General features: G+C 43.0%; 1 protein-coding gene across 1 annotated transcript in view; it reads left to right on the top strand.

Annotated features, from left to right (window-relative positions):
• Positions 1 to 1,528: 1,528 nt before the first annotated feature.
• Positions 1,529 to 13,472, top strand: part of ORAI2 (ORAI calcium release-activated calcium modulator 2) — a 113,391-nt gene continuing 101,447 nt past the window's right edge. The window contains exon 1 of the mRNA XM_063956053.1: positions 1,529 to 1,877. The gene's annotated coding sequence lies outside the window, so the exon portion shown is untranslated. The remainder of the gene's footprint in view (positions 1,878 to 13,472) is intronic.

Below are 13,472 nucleotides of genomic sequence, written 5' to 3'. Positions count from 1 at the left end.
TGCCATGACGACGTGGCAGCACAGAGCAGGAGACCCTAACACCGCTGCTTGCTGCTGCTGTGTGTTAGGGGAGGAGAGCGCAGCACGCGCCTCTCCTGCCCCTCAGTGCTCAGTCCGGCAGCGGCGTATATATCTCAAACCATATATCTCAAACCAGGCGCCAGTTTGTGAGCTGCCGTTGCCGGTCCAAAAGCTCTTTTTGGCTCATGAAACTGCAGCTGGTTTGATATCCTACACACCGCCGCCAGACTGAGCAATGAGGGACAGGGGAGGCACACGCTGCGCTTTCCTCCCGACACACACAGCAGCGACTGTCAATTTCTTATCGGTACTTGCAGCACTGATCATTTTAGCAGGCCACTCGCTAGAGGCCTAATCCCGAGGCTGACTAGGCTGGGCTATCCAAAGGATAGCAAATTCTGCGAATTAGGCCCAAAATCTGCTGTTACGTACAAAAAAGCTTCATGGCACCCATCAGATGTATTGAAACATACTTTATATTTGCACGCACATTTTGCAGACAGACCAATATAGCACTGTGCATGCTCCATGGCTAAGGATATGTAACTATGGGCAACTGCGGATGATTCACAGTTGTACGCATCTAGGCCCATACACACTGGGAGATTTTGAGCTGAAAGCAGCTCACTTTTGGTGTGTTGAGCTGCTTTCAGCTCAAAGGCGCCCAGTGTGTATGGACAAGCGATGAGCGGTGAGCACTGATGCGCGCTCCCGCTTCATCGCTGGCGGCCGCCATTCATCTACTGGTATTACCAGTAGATGAACGGCGGGGTGAGCGGCTTTCCATAGCGTCCTGCTATGGAAAGCCGCTCATCCCCGCTGACATTGTTGGGCAGGGGGGAAAATCGCTCAGTGTGTATGCACATTAAGCCCTATCTCCACTTATGGTGACAACAGGGCATGTGCGTGTAGGATAAGTGTTCCATGGCATGCCATGGGTTTGTAGTTGTGGACTACATTGATTGTAGAGATCCATACGAGGCCTCGTCTTTCACAGGCGGATAGATGGGGGCAGTGCGGTCACTCACAGGCATTTCACTTTTCACACAATTTAAGATTGGCATATATATTCACCTACATGTGGCTAACTTGCTTGCAACTCTGACCCGCCACCATAAATATGACACAGCACAGTCATTTTCAGGCTGAATAATAGCAAAATCCATCAGACTTATATGGTTGTGCAAGTTCAATATTGTTTTTCTATACATATAGTCTACACAATGTAAAACACACTTCATTGCAATAAAAAGAAAATCTGAGGCTACATAAACCTTACTGGCGTCGACTCCTGCTAGCTGCCCTGTATCTGGATTACTCATGCTGTCACGGTGTGCTGGCTGTTGCATACATGCACACAGTATCCGATTTCAGCAGAGCCAACCTGCATAATCCCTCAGAGCAAAGTGACAAGCCAGTTTTACCAGGTTCATTGTGCACAGTACAATGGACACACGTAAGTACAGACCACACAATTCTATACAGAGATTGCACACACACTTCAGTTTTATATGAGCCCAGCCCCAGACGTGTTTATCTGCTGGGGAAGAACACACAGACACTGATCATCATGAGCATCTCCCTGACTAATCAGAGCAGTGGATACAGCCAGCAGTGAGGAAGAGAGACAGCAGCCAATCATCATGCGGGTTACATCATGCATCCCTCGGACCCTGCACAGCTGGAAGATGTGTCTGTGTGCGCTCTATCAGCCTGTCTCCTGGCTGTCAGGTGACCTGCTGCTGCTGTCTCCAGCATGGCTGGCACTGGGTGATGCTGCTGCTGCTGCTGCTGTGAATGGGCTGTAGCTGGAGAAGGAAGGGATTGTGTGCTCCTGTGTACCTGTCACTGCCTGGGTAAGTCTATACATTGTTACCAGGTCCTTATAGGATACTGCTGGGTCTCTTAAGGCAAGGGCTGTATATCATAATAATAGTAATAATAACTGAATAAAAACAGTTATATACATTATATAGCGATAGCAGCTATAGCCATAGGCTTACCATACTATACCTTTAAACTGGGACACTTATGAAATACACAGGTTCTGTGGCTGGCTGTCTTCAATCCTGCATTTCACCTTGTTTTAAGCAGCCACAGAACCTGTGTAATTCATGAGTGTCCTGGTTTAAACGGATAGTATGGTAAGCCTACATATCCAGCACACAGCTCAGTATTCATATACAGTGGTAGCCAAGCTCAGTCCTCAAGGCACCCTGATGGTCCAGGTTTAAGGATAGCCATGTTTGAGCACAGGTGACTTAAGTAGTACCTCATTCATTTTGATTAAACCGTCTGTGCACAACCATGGATATTCTTAATACCTGGACCCTTAAGTCCAGGTTTTTGAACCAAACCACTGAATTATATAGTGAGCAGTGTATACAGTATATTGTATAGTATAGAGTACAATGCTGACTAGCATTCTCATTCTGGTTACTATGCACACAGATGCATCTCTCTACATGATTCCTGGTAACAGAATGTTGCTGACACTACATGGCGTGAATCAGTTGGCTTACTAACATTTTGTGCACTGTGTTTAAATACATATAAATGAATATATTTCAGAAGCTCTGCATCAACCATTTCATAGCAGAAATGTTTTTGTATTTGCACACTAGTAAACCTGACGGTGATCCACATCACACCAGTGTTGTTTACACAATCAATGTTCTCTTGAAAATAGTGTACTGGTAACTTCTGAAGAAATATTATTAATTGAAATACATGAAATGGTATGAAACGGTAAGCAGTGTTGTCATGCTATGTTGGCTGTATCATGAATGGTACAGGAAGTTGCATGCAATGTCAGTGGTTTAGAATAAATAAACAAAGATGTCAGAGAACAGGTTAAATACATGAATTTTGCTTGTTAACGAGGTACGTTAGCCTTTGAAAACTTCAGCATCAGTTTTACGGGAACCTCCCATCTGCTGCTGTTGGAGATCCCTGGCTATCAAAGCCATGTATCTGTGGTTTCCTGCTGCCCCCGTTTAACTCCATCCTTACTAACACAAGTGGACGGCTCACTTACTCCGATAAGAGAAGGAAACTAATCTAGTACTCACTTTAATGAAACACACATGTAAAGAAACAAAGTATCACTATATCAGTCTATGGTTTTCCCTTGTATTTATACTGCTATTTTTAGTCTGTTCTCTATCCTTAAAATGAATATATATTTTTTTAAGTTTGTGTTGGGGACATTTATTTAAAACTAGTTACCAGTCCGTCAAAATGAGGGAATAACATAACAGTAATGTCAATACCGACAGCTGTGCGCTCCCTAACGGAGCAACACTTGAATTGCTCCATTAGGTTCTATCTAGTGGCCATCGGTGTGCAAAACACTAGCAGAATTCCCCCCCATAGAGGTGAGGAGCAGCGTTAGCCTTGTATTATATAGGATGATTAACTTTTCCTTTGTAGTTCATGAGTACTTTGATATAGGGATGGCCATGAACCATCAATGTTTCAAAATTATCGATGGCCTCCAGCTGATGGTGAATAATTTTACCATTGATGGCAGAGCTTCGAATGGTCTCCTGTCATCGATGGTAGCTGTGGGTCCAATGGGTACCCTTTCCATAGTGCTGCAGTGAGTGTAAGAGCCAGAGGTGTTGCAGGGATGCTGACTGATCTGAGATTGTCAAATCCGCTTTTAGAGCGAGGCAGGGCATCCCTGCACACTGTGGGGCTGATTCAATTGTGAATGAGGTTTAGCGAGGTGATAAACCTTGTTTACCTCTAGTCCTATTGTGGAATATGCGCACTACCAATACCCACGGTATCCAATTATAAAAAAGTAGTTGCAGGCTTATCAGTGCTGAAAACCCTGCGCCACGTAAAAATATAAATAAAAAATATTCTAATTTCCCTGGTGGTCTCCGCAGCTCTCTGTGGTCTCCCCTCCACCGACTGGGCTGCAGGGAGGTGCAAGGGCTGCTGGGGGAAGACCCAGCTTCCGATTCTGAATACTGAAGACCTTGCTTCGGAAAGATGAGTAATAACTGAGTAGCTTAATTAGTCCTCAGGGGATGGGGCACCAGGGTCCCAGAGCAAGTCCTGTGAGTTTTCCTAGAGTTTATAAATTTATGATTGTAGGAAAATCAGACTTGCTCTAGAGGTGCGAGTAAAAAGACGCGGTGCTATTTTCAGTCCCGAAATTGGATACCAAAACCCAGCACTGCAGGATTTTATACGTTTCCTTGCTGGCGATTGGATTCCCCCCTGTATGTGAGTGGCACACAGACAGTGTGCTGGGATGCCAATGACCTGCCCCGCTCTATAGTTGACTTGACAGGCTCATCTGTCAGTCAGCAGTACTGCATTGCCCCCGGCTTTTACACACATACAGTGTGCCCAGTGCCGGGATGCCAACCTAGACTCCTCCCAGTCCCTGCCCCCAAGTCACAACTAACCTACGAGCACTGACTGTCTTCCTGCGCATGCATGAGCCACTGAGTTTAAACCATTGACGGTATAGGGCCATATAGTTTGTTACCATCAATGGTAATCATTGACAGTGGGTGCTCCGATGGCCATCCCTATTTTGATCTGCTTGTCATGGATTATTGTACTTCTGTGGAGTATGCACAGAAAGGATTAATAATTATAATCGGACACCCTTATGCCACCTGTTGATAGTGCATACATATGTCAGACTGCTATTATACAGCTACTATAACTTGTATAATTGTATTCTGAAATTGCCATAGATATTCCCTTTAATATGTACTGTAGTTTGGAGATGAATGTGTTAAAATCTTACTCTAATGAGAACTCCATGCTAAAAAGCTGCCTTGAGAAAGTGTGCACAATGAAACAGGATACCTGCTTTGGGTATGTGGCCTACAGGTTGTTATCTAATTATTGCTGGGCTGCGTCCTCTGTGGATGGGTTACAACTGACTAAAATAATTTTATACATTGGAAAGGGTACTTTGTTTCTTCACTGTAAAAACAAAGCGTTTGAGAGAACTTCTTTTTTTACTTGAAAGAACGACTGGTCCTTCATAACACAACTTTCTCCGTGTGTGTTTGTGTGTATGTATGTATTCTCTCTCTCTTTTTTTTATTTATATATATATATATATATTTATTTATTTATTTATATTTATTTATATATATATATATATATATATATATATTCTCTTATATCCTAGAGGATGCTGGGATCCAGTTTAGTTAGTGTGGGCTGGTTCCTCTCTCTATGCCCCTCCTACCAGACTCAGTTCAGAAAATGTGCCCGGAGGAGTCGTCACAGCTAGGGGAGCTCTTAGGAGTTTTTCTAGTAATATTTTTTTTCTAGAGTTTATTATTTTCAGGAAGGCTGCTGGCAACAGCCTCCCTGCTTCGTGTGACTTAGGGGTGGAGTAGGAACCAACTTCCTGAAGAGTTTATGGTTCTCTACTCCGCTGACAGGACACTGAGCTCCTGAAGGTGTTGATCGCAAGCCCACGAGGCGACCGCTCACTCCCGCAGCACGGCCATCACCCCCTAACAGAGCCAGAAGTAAGAAGAGTGGTGAGTACAGCGCCGGCGTCCCGGTTAGCGGGTCGCCGGCAGGTATGGCGGCACAAGGGTGGGAGCGCAACTCTGACAGGCTGCGCTCCGGGACGGCTCGGCAACAGTGACACTGTAGAGGTGCGTCCTAAGCCAGCGCAGAATACCCTACACTGGTCATACAGCTAACAGCGCTAATCCCGCTGTTAGCAATGAAAAACCTCAGGCAAGTTTAAACAATTAGTGCCGGAAGCCGCGCGACATTACAAGGGGCGGGGCTTCCTCTCAGAGCGGATCCAGCACTCACCAGCGCCATTTTCTCCCTGCAAATCATAGGAAAGAGACTGTGACAGGGAGCGCTGCCCTCCACATCACTCCAGTTATACCTCTGCGGTACCAGGGTGTTATAGATGGGGGGGGGGGATGTAATACTAGTACTAATTACCCTATCATAATAGCTGCCTACAGGGGCGCTGTGTGGCTGGCTCCTTATACTCTGTGACTCTCTGAAGGTACTCTGGGGAAAACTCTGTCTGAAATGTTGCTGTGTGTGTGTTTTGTAAGTATGTATATCCCACATTACCATATCTAAGGACTTTGTGTCCTGTGCTGCAGAGTGTTTATCTTCTCCTGAGGAGTCTATTCCATGTACTCAGGACTGCAATGTGCTGTCTCAGCCTTCTGAATCCAAACCCCATTGGGTGGATTCTTTAAGGGGAATGATATCCCAGATTTCATCTAGGATGTCGCATACTGAGAAAGAGACGCAGTTTTCGAGAAAATCTGTAGAGGGTTTGAAGTATTCATCTCCCACTACTTCGTCTAAAAGTTCACCTACATACCCACAAAAACGTAGACTTGCCCAGATAATGCAAGCTGACACTGATACCGACTCTGATACAGGGGACGATGATGGGGATATGCAGGGGGGAGATGCATCCCTTGCTAAGGGGGTGCAACTCATGATTGAAGCCATTAGGGATGTTTTGTATATTACATAGGTACCAGAGCAGGCAGAAGAATATTATTTTACAGTAAATAAAAAAATCCTTGCTTGCCTTCTCTACTTCTAAGGAGTTAAACTCCTTGTTTGAAGAATCCTGGGAAAACCCTGAGAAAAAATTCCAGATCCCTAAAAGACTTCTCATTGCTTTCCCTTTCACTGAAGAGGATAGAACGAAGTGGGAAACCCCACCTATTGTAGACGCTTCTGTATCTAGATTGTCTAAAAAGGTGGTTTCACCTGTCCCTGGTTCAACTGCCTTAAAGGAGCCGGCTGACCGCAAGATTGAGACTACGCTCAAATCTTTATACACTGCTACAGGTGTGGCCTTACGACCCTCTATTGCTTGTGCGTGGATTTCTAAAGCCATAGTAAAGTGAGCAGGCACATTAATAGAGGACTTAGATACTATGGATAGGAGTGACATTGACTTGTTTTTATGTCACATACAGGATTCTGCAGGTCTCATGGTGGAGCCCATGAAGGACATTGGCCTACTTAGTGCAAGGGCTACTTCTATGGCAGTTTTGCCATGCAGAGGACTCTGGCTACGCCAATGGACTGCGGATGCAGAATCGAAAGGAAAGCGTGGAGAACCTGCCCTTCACAGGTCAGGCACTATTTGAGGAAGCATTGGATGCGTTGATTTCCACGGCGGCTGCGGGTAAGTCAACATTTCTTCCCTCCGCAGCAGCACTAGCTAGGAAATCTTATCCCATGCCTACACTGCAGTACTTTCGGACTGCTTAATTTAAAAAATCAGAACCCCCCCCCCCACACACACACACACACATACCTTCTTTAGAGGTGGGCGGGGAAAATCCAGAAAACCTGCTCCACCAGGTTCCCAGGTACAGAAACCAGGTTCTGCTTTCTCCAAATCTCCAAATCTTCAGCATGACGGTGGACTTTCCAGCCAGGAGATCGGGCAGGTGGGAGCGAGACTAAAGGCTTTCAGTCACGTCTGGGCGTCCTCATCCCTAGACCACTGGGTGACAGATATTTTTGCCCTGGGGTACAGACTGGAGTTTCAGGAACTCCCTCCTCACAGATTCTTCAAATCAGGCTTACCAGTTTTGCTGAAAGTGCTATCCTACAGGCAGCCAGTCAAAAATTGGTACGAACAAATGTCATTGTTCCAGTTCCACCTCACCAAAAATCCATAGGTTATTACTCAATGGGTTATTTGTGGTACCGACACCGGACCGTTCGATAAGGCCTATATTGAACCTAAAGTCATTGAACCCCTACTTGAGGGTTTTCCAATTCAAGATGGAGTCTCTGAGAGTGGTTATCTCAGGTCTGGAGGAGGGGGAATTCCTGGTATCCCTGGATATCAAGGATGCGTACTTTCACATTCCGATCTGGCCGCCTCACCAGGCCTATCTACGGTAGCACTACAGCACTGTCGCTATCCGTTCCAGACGTTACCATTTGGCCTCTCCACAGCACCGAGGGTGTTCACCAAGGTCATGGTGGAGACGATGCCCGTCCTCCGCAAGCAGGGAGTGAACATAATTCCATATCTGGACGATCTGCTGATAAAGGCATCTTCCAGGTAGAAGCTGTTGCAGGATATTGCTCTCTCAACTCAACTACTCCAGGATCATGGGTGGATCCTGAACCTTCCAAAGTCACATTTGGACCCGACAAGGAGACTTCCCTTCCTGGGGATGATACTCGACATGGAAGTGCAGAGGGTATTTCTACCGCTGGAGAAAGCATTGGTGATCCAAACAATGGTCTGGGATGTCTTGAAACCAGCCCGAGTATCGGTTCATCAGTGCATTCGCCTTCTGGGCTCAACAGTACCGGTGATTCCATGCACGGTTCTTCCATCTTCACATGCACCAGCGGATACGCCTGTCGCCGAAAGCCAGAATTTCACTCCTCTGGTGGCTGACTTTCTGGCTGCCCCCTTTGTGAGGAAACAGCCAGGTTGGCTCAACAGGAGGGACCATCGGTATAGGCGGGCAGCGCAGGGGTGTAGACGTGTGATCACGCCATCGCAACCCTGCAATCTGCTATACAATGCCCAGATTATGTTATTGTAAAGTGAGGGGCGGGGCTATGATGATGCAATTCAGCGTGTAACACATCATCGCCCCAGCCATGTTCGCACAGCAAGCGGGCAGATGAGAGGGGGAAGGGGGACAGTTCCGGTAGACTTGCCTACCCCTTAAAACACCCAGCAAATGACAGCTTCCATTGGAATGCGACCATGGGTGTTATGTTGCGCAATAATAAAGTTTAATGTGTACGGGTGGCCAATGTATCGTTACATCGTTAAGTGTGCACCCAGCTCAAGGATGAAATATAAACACCATTTGCTTAATATGTTTTTCTTTTTTTGAAAATTAGATTTTTATTAGTTAATGTTTTTCTAAATTTCAGATAAAAATTCTGATAGTCTTAAGTCGCCGTGATTCAAAAATGTTTGGAAACCACTGACATACAGTATATCCAGGAATGCCCCTAAAAATGTGGCCATGCCTTCCCCTTTTAGTTTAATAGTTTTTCTCTGCAAAATTAAACCTCTCTTAATCAGTCCCACAGCATTTCTGTTGGTTAAACCATTTTTCTTGAGCATGTAGCATGTTATTTCACTCAGAGTTGGTGATCTGCCTCAGCGACTGTATGTCACGAGTTGCTGGACTTGATGGTCTGGAGCCTCATGAATATCAGTGCAGAGTATGAAATGTCTGCTTCCATTATATATAAGCCATTGTTGCTCCTTAATGGAAAACTTATTTTAATTATAATCAGAAAACAGCACCTGGGGGGGCTGAGTAGCTCCTGGATGCCAGGATTTGAACAAAACGTTTGTACAAAGTTCATCATTAAATGACTGTTGTCTCAAAAGAGAAAAATAAAAACATTTTTAAAAATGCCTGAATTTATAAGCAAGCTGGCTCACCACAACTAATCTTCTTATCAGAACCCATTGTATGATGCATAGTTACTTCTCTTTGTGTACTGTTTGAGTTCTAAAGGTTGTTTGTAAGCTATTGTCCAATCGTGTCTCGATACATATTAATATGACAGACTCCATGTAAGGGGAGGACTATTTATGAATCACTGAAAATAGTCTCTAGCACATGGGAGCCCACAATACAGTAAACAAGTAAACAAAAGCAGTAAATAAAAGCCGGTAAAACCAGATGCATTTTAAAAATGACCACACTAAAGGAACACGTTGAGCAACACCGTTTCATTTTGAGTAAAAAAAAAAAAAAATAATGTACAGTTGCGCGATTTAAGATGTCCCATAAATAATATGGAGAGTAATTTACCTCAGTAAGTGAATAAAGTGTTTTGGTTTGTAAAAGACTGCTGAAAAGTCTCATGGGACAAAATTATTTGCTAAGTCACTTTATAAGAAGTGTTAAATAATCAAATAATTTTGATATTTTACTGCAAATGGATTTATAGTCCTACACTAGTGGTTCCCAAACTTTTTTCAATCACGGCGCCCTAGAGTATCAGAATTTATGGCCAAAAGTTTCCTATTGGGAAAGTTAGAAAGAAATATTAAATTAAGTAAATTGTGTTTATATGCCATACATTCAATGGTGTGGTGAGGGACAAGATTTGCTTCTGTTTGTCCACATATTTTATGATTTACATTTACCAGCACTGGTTTTGCCTATTACATTGACCATAAATAATTTCAATTGGTCCTGGACCACCAGCTTGAGGCACCCCTGCAAGGGCCCTGAGGCACCCAAGTGTGCCACGGCACACAGTTTGAGAACCACTGACCTACACCATAACTAAGCGTCATGTGACGGTTTTTGTCAGTCTCCCATTTAGTTAACAGTGAAATATTTTTATTTCTTTTTTCCTTAGCAAAGTATGCTAGTTAAAGCAAAGATAAACTACAGTACGTTATAATGGAATTTCCACAAGTGTAGGATGTTTATACTTTTTTTAGTTACCTTCCGGATCATTTGTCTTTGAACATATTTACTTTTCTACCTTTTTCCATTGCAATCAAACTTCTAAGTTTGAACTATTTTCCTCACTTATAAAGAGATCAGTTTTGTGTTATGTAATATGAACAAATCCAATCTGCATATTGCAAGAGTACAGTTAATAAGATAGGAGTTTGCATCAGATGCCAGTGCTCAGAATTTTGCAGGCGATGGGCTTTTTATCCAAGACGGGATGTATTTCAGACGGGATGCTTGTCCGTAACAGATTCGCTTGATAAGGGCATGACTCTAACTCATCTTTCAGAATTACCTTTCCTGCTATTACATCTGTCTGGCTTCCAAAAAATAATAATAATGTGAGCGATGAAAGTTTTTATGTACTGTAATTTCAGAAAAAAAAACCTTTTTAAATTTGAAGACTGAAGTCTTTTCATTTGTGTTTTGAAATCTCATTACTTTAAATATTGTATTTCTGTAAATTACACAGAAAAGGCAAATTACTGCAGGTTTATAATTTTATGGACATTTTAAATATCCAACAAATAGGAGTGTAACTACACCAAGAACCACCCAATGTGGCAGCTATAAAGCTGGGTAAGCACTAGAGGATTTTTGTTTACGATGTGGCTGATTTCAACAGATCGGAATGGCAATTCGTTAAAATCGTCCAGTGTATATGCTCTATGTCACTGACGATGCTTGCTCCTGCGCGTCGTCAGTGACATTACCCGTTGGAGCTGCATGCACCTTAATTTGACAGTGTCACCAGCAAGGACCATCTGGCAAATTAACAAAATGCAAAGTGAATGAACAGAAGAGAAATTTAAATCAAATCAATATGTGGTGTGAACACCCTTTTGTCTTTTACTTTTGTTAATTGATGAAAATAAACTATTGACGTGTCTATTTTGGAAAGCTTTGTTACTTTGCAGCATTTTCTCCACACCTACCTAAAACTTTTGCGCAGTACTGTGTGTGTGTATGTGTATGTGTGTGTGTGTGTATATATATATATATGTGTGTATATATATATATATATATATATATATATATATATATATATATATATATATATATATATATATATAGATATATATATATATATATAGAAATAGCAGAAATGGCGGCACTCCACAGACTTCAAGTAGATTAAAACAGCTTTTACTTTATTGCGTCCTACGCCGTTTCGGGTAACAACCCGTCTTCAGGGACAATCATATACAAATGACAGACATTTACAAACAATATATACCCCCAAAAGACAATCAATCCATCATTTCACATCACCTGTCCACCAGTGCCGCTGACGCCCAACCCTCGTCTCCACACTATAGACGCAGGATAAAGACGTCAGGCTTAGGAGCCGAGGACAGGTGAATCAATTAAGGAGATGCTTCAATCAAGGAAAACATGAAAAACATACATAAGTGTCAAACAAAAAACCTCCTACCATGTATAAAAATAAAAAATAAAGAACATATATACCTGGATTATTACAGATACCAGTATAACATTATATATCAACAATCATATTAATGAGCAGCACGGAAAAGCCCCAAAGCAATATCAAATATCTAAAAACATTCATGTAAGTTATAAGAAACACTGGAGCCCCAGTGTTTCGTTAAGTCCCTTGGGTGCTAAGGTGTTTAAGATGAAAATCCATCTACTCTCTCGCTGCAATAGAATTTTGTTGCGGTCTCCCCCCCTATGGGACTGTGGGACATGATCAATGATTATGGCACGTAAACTGGAAACATTATGTTTCGCCGCTAGACAATGCCGTGCTAGTGATTGGTCACTGGTTTTTTTCTCATACGCTTGCTTAATGGCACTACGGTGTAGTGCCATTCTTTCACGAAATTGTCTCTGGGTCTTGCCTACATAGGCAAGACCACAGGGACACTTTAACATGTAAACCACATGTGTAGTGGTGCATGTTACACGATGCCTGATGGTGTAAGATTTGCCAGTGTGTGGATGTGAAAACACCGGACCAGTTAGCAGTGTGTTACACGTTGAACACCCAAGACAGCGGTAACAGCCCAATCTGGGTCTTAAAAAATGTGTTTGTTGTTTTTTGGTTAAAGGATATACATCAAGTTTAACGATCCTGTCAGAAATGCTTTTCCCTCTCGTATAACAAGGGAGCAGTCGAGTATCCTTTAAATTAGGCAAATCACTGTCAGTATTTACTATGGGCCACAGACTTTTAGCTCGTTTTGTGATGGAATCTGATGTAGTTGTATAGCGATTAACCCATGGGATGCAAGGGGCTGAGTTTTTAACATTACTGACTGTGGAGACTGATGGTGTCAATAAGGAGTCCCTTGACTTCTGTAATACCTTTTGTTTACTCATCATTAGTTCTTTCTTGGGATATCCCCTTTGTATAAACTTATCTATCATACAAATCACCTTCATCCCACATGATGCAGGTGTAGAGGCTGTTAGAGAACTAATAACTAATAATCCGCTCTACCATGGTCCGGCGATAGACTTTTTTGTACAGTTGTTAAGGCTTGTTCTCACACGCAATTATTTTTCCTTTAATGGTTCTTTGTATTTACAGCTAGCTGGCTGTGCGATGGGGTCCCCGGTGGCCCCATCGTACGCTAATGCATTTATGTCCTTAATTGAAGGTGATTTGTTTGATTGTCATAAAGGTACCTCTTTGTTTTTTTACAAAAGGTACATCGACGATCTCTTGATCTTTTGGCAAGGCTCTCCCCAATCTTTACAACAATTGATTGACACACATAATGACACCAATAGTGTAATTAAATTCACTTATGTGATGGATGAATTGTCGGTTCACTTTTTGGATGTGGATATATCAATTTCTGATGGGAATTTAAAAACCACACTTTTTGTCAAACCGACAGACAGAAATTCAGTACTGTGTCATGACAGTTTCCACCCTCTGCCTCTGAGGAGGGGTCTTCCGTACTCGCAGTTTTTGCGGGTCAAAAGGATCACGTCCAATGAGGAGGAGGTGGAACCAGC

Source organism: Pseudophryne corroboree, chromosome 2 (assembly GCF_028390025.1).
Source record: "Pseudophryne corroboree isolate aPseCor3 chromosome 2, aPseCor3.hap2, whole genome shotgun sequence".
NCBI classification, from domain to species: domain Eukaryota; kingdom Metazoa; phylum Chordata; class Amphibia; order Anura; family Myobatrachidae; genus Pseudophryne; species Pseudophryne corroboree.
The sequence above is the reverse complement of the archived record's forward strand: the minus strand, read 5'-3'. Positions and strand labels throughout refer to the sequence as shown.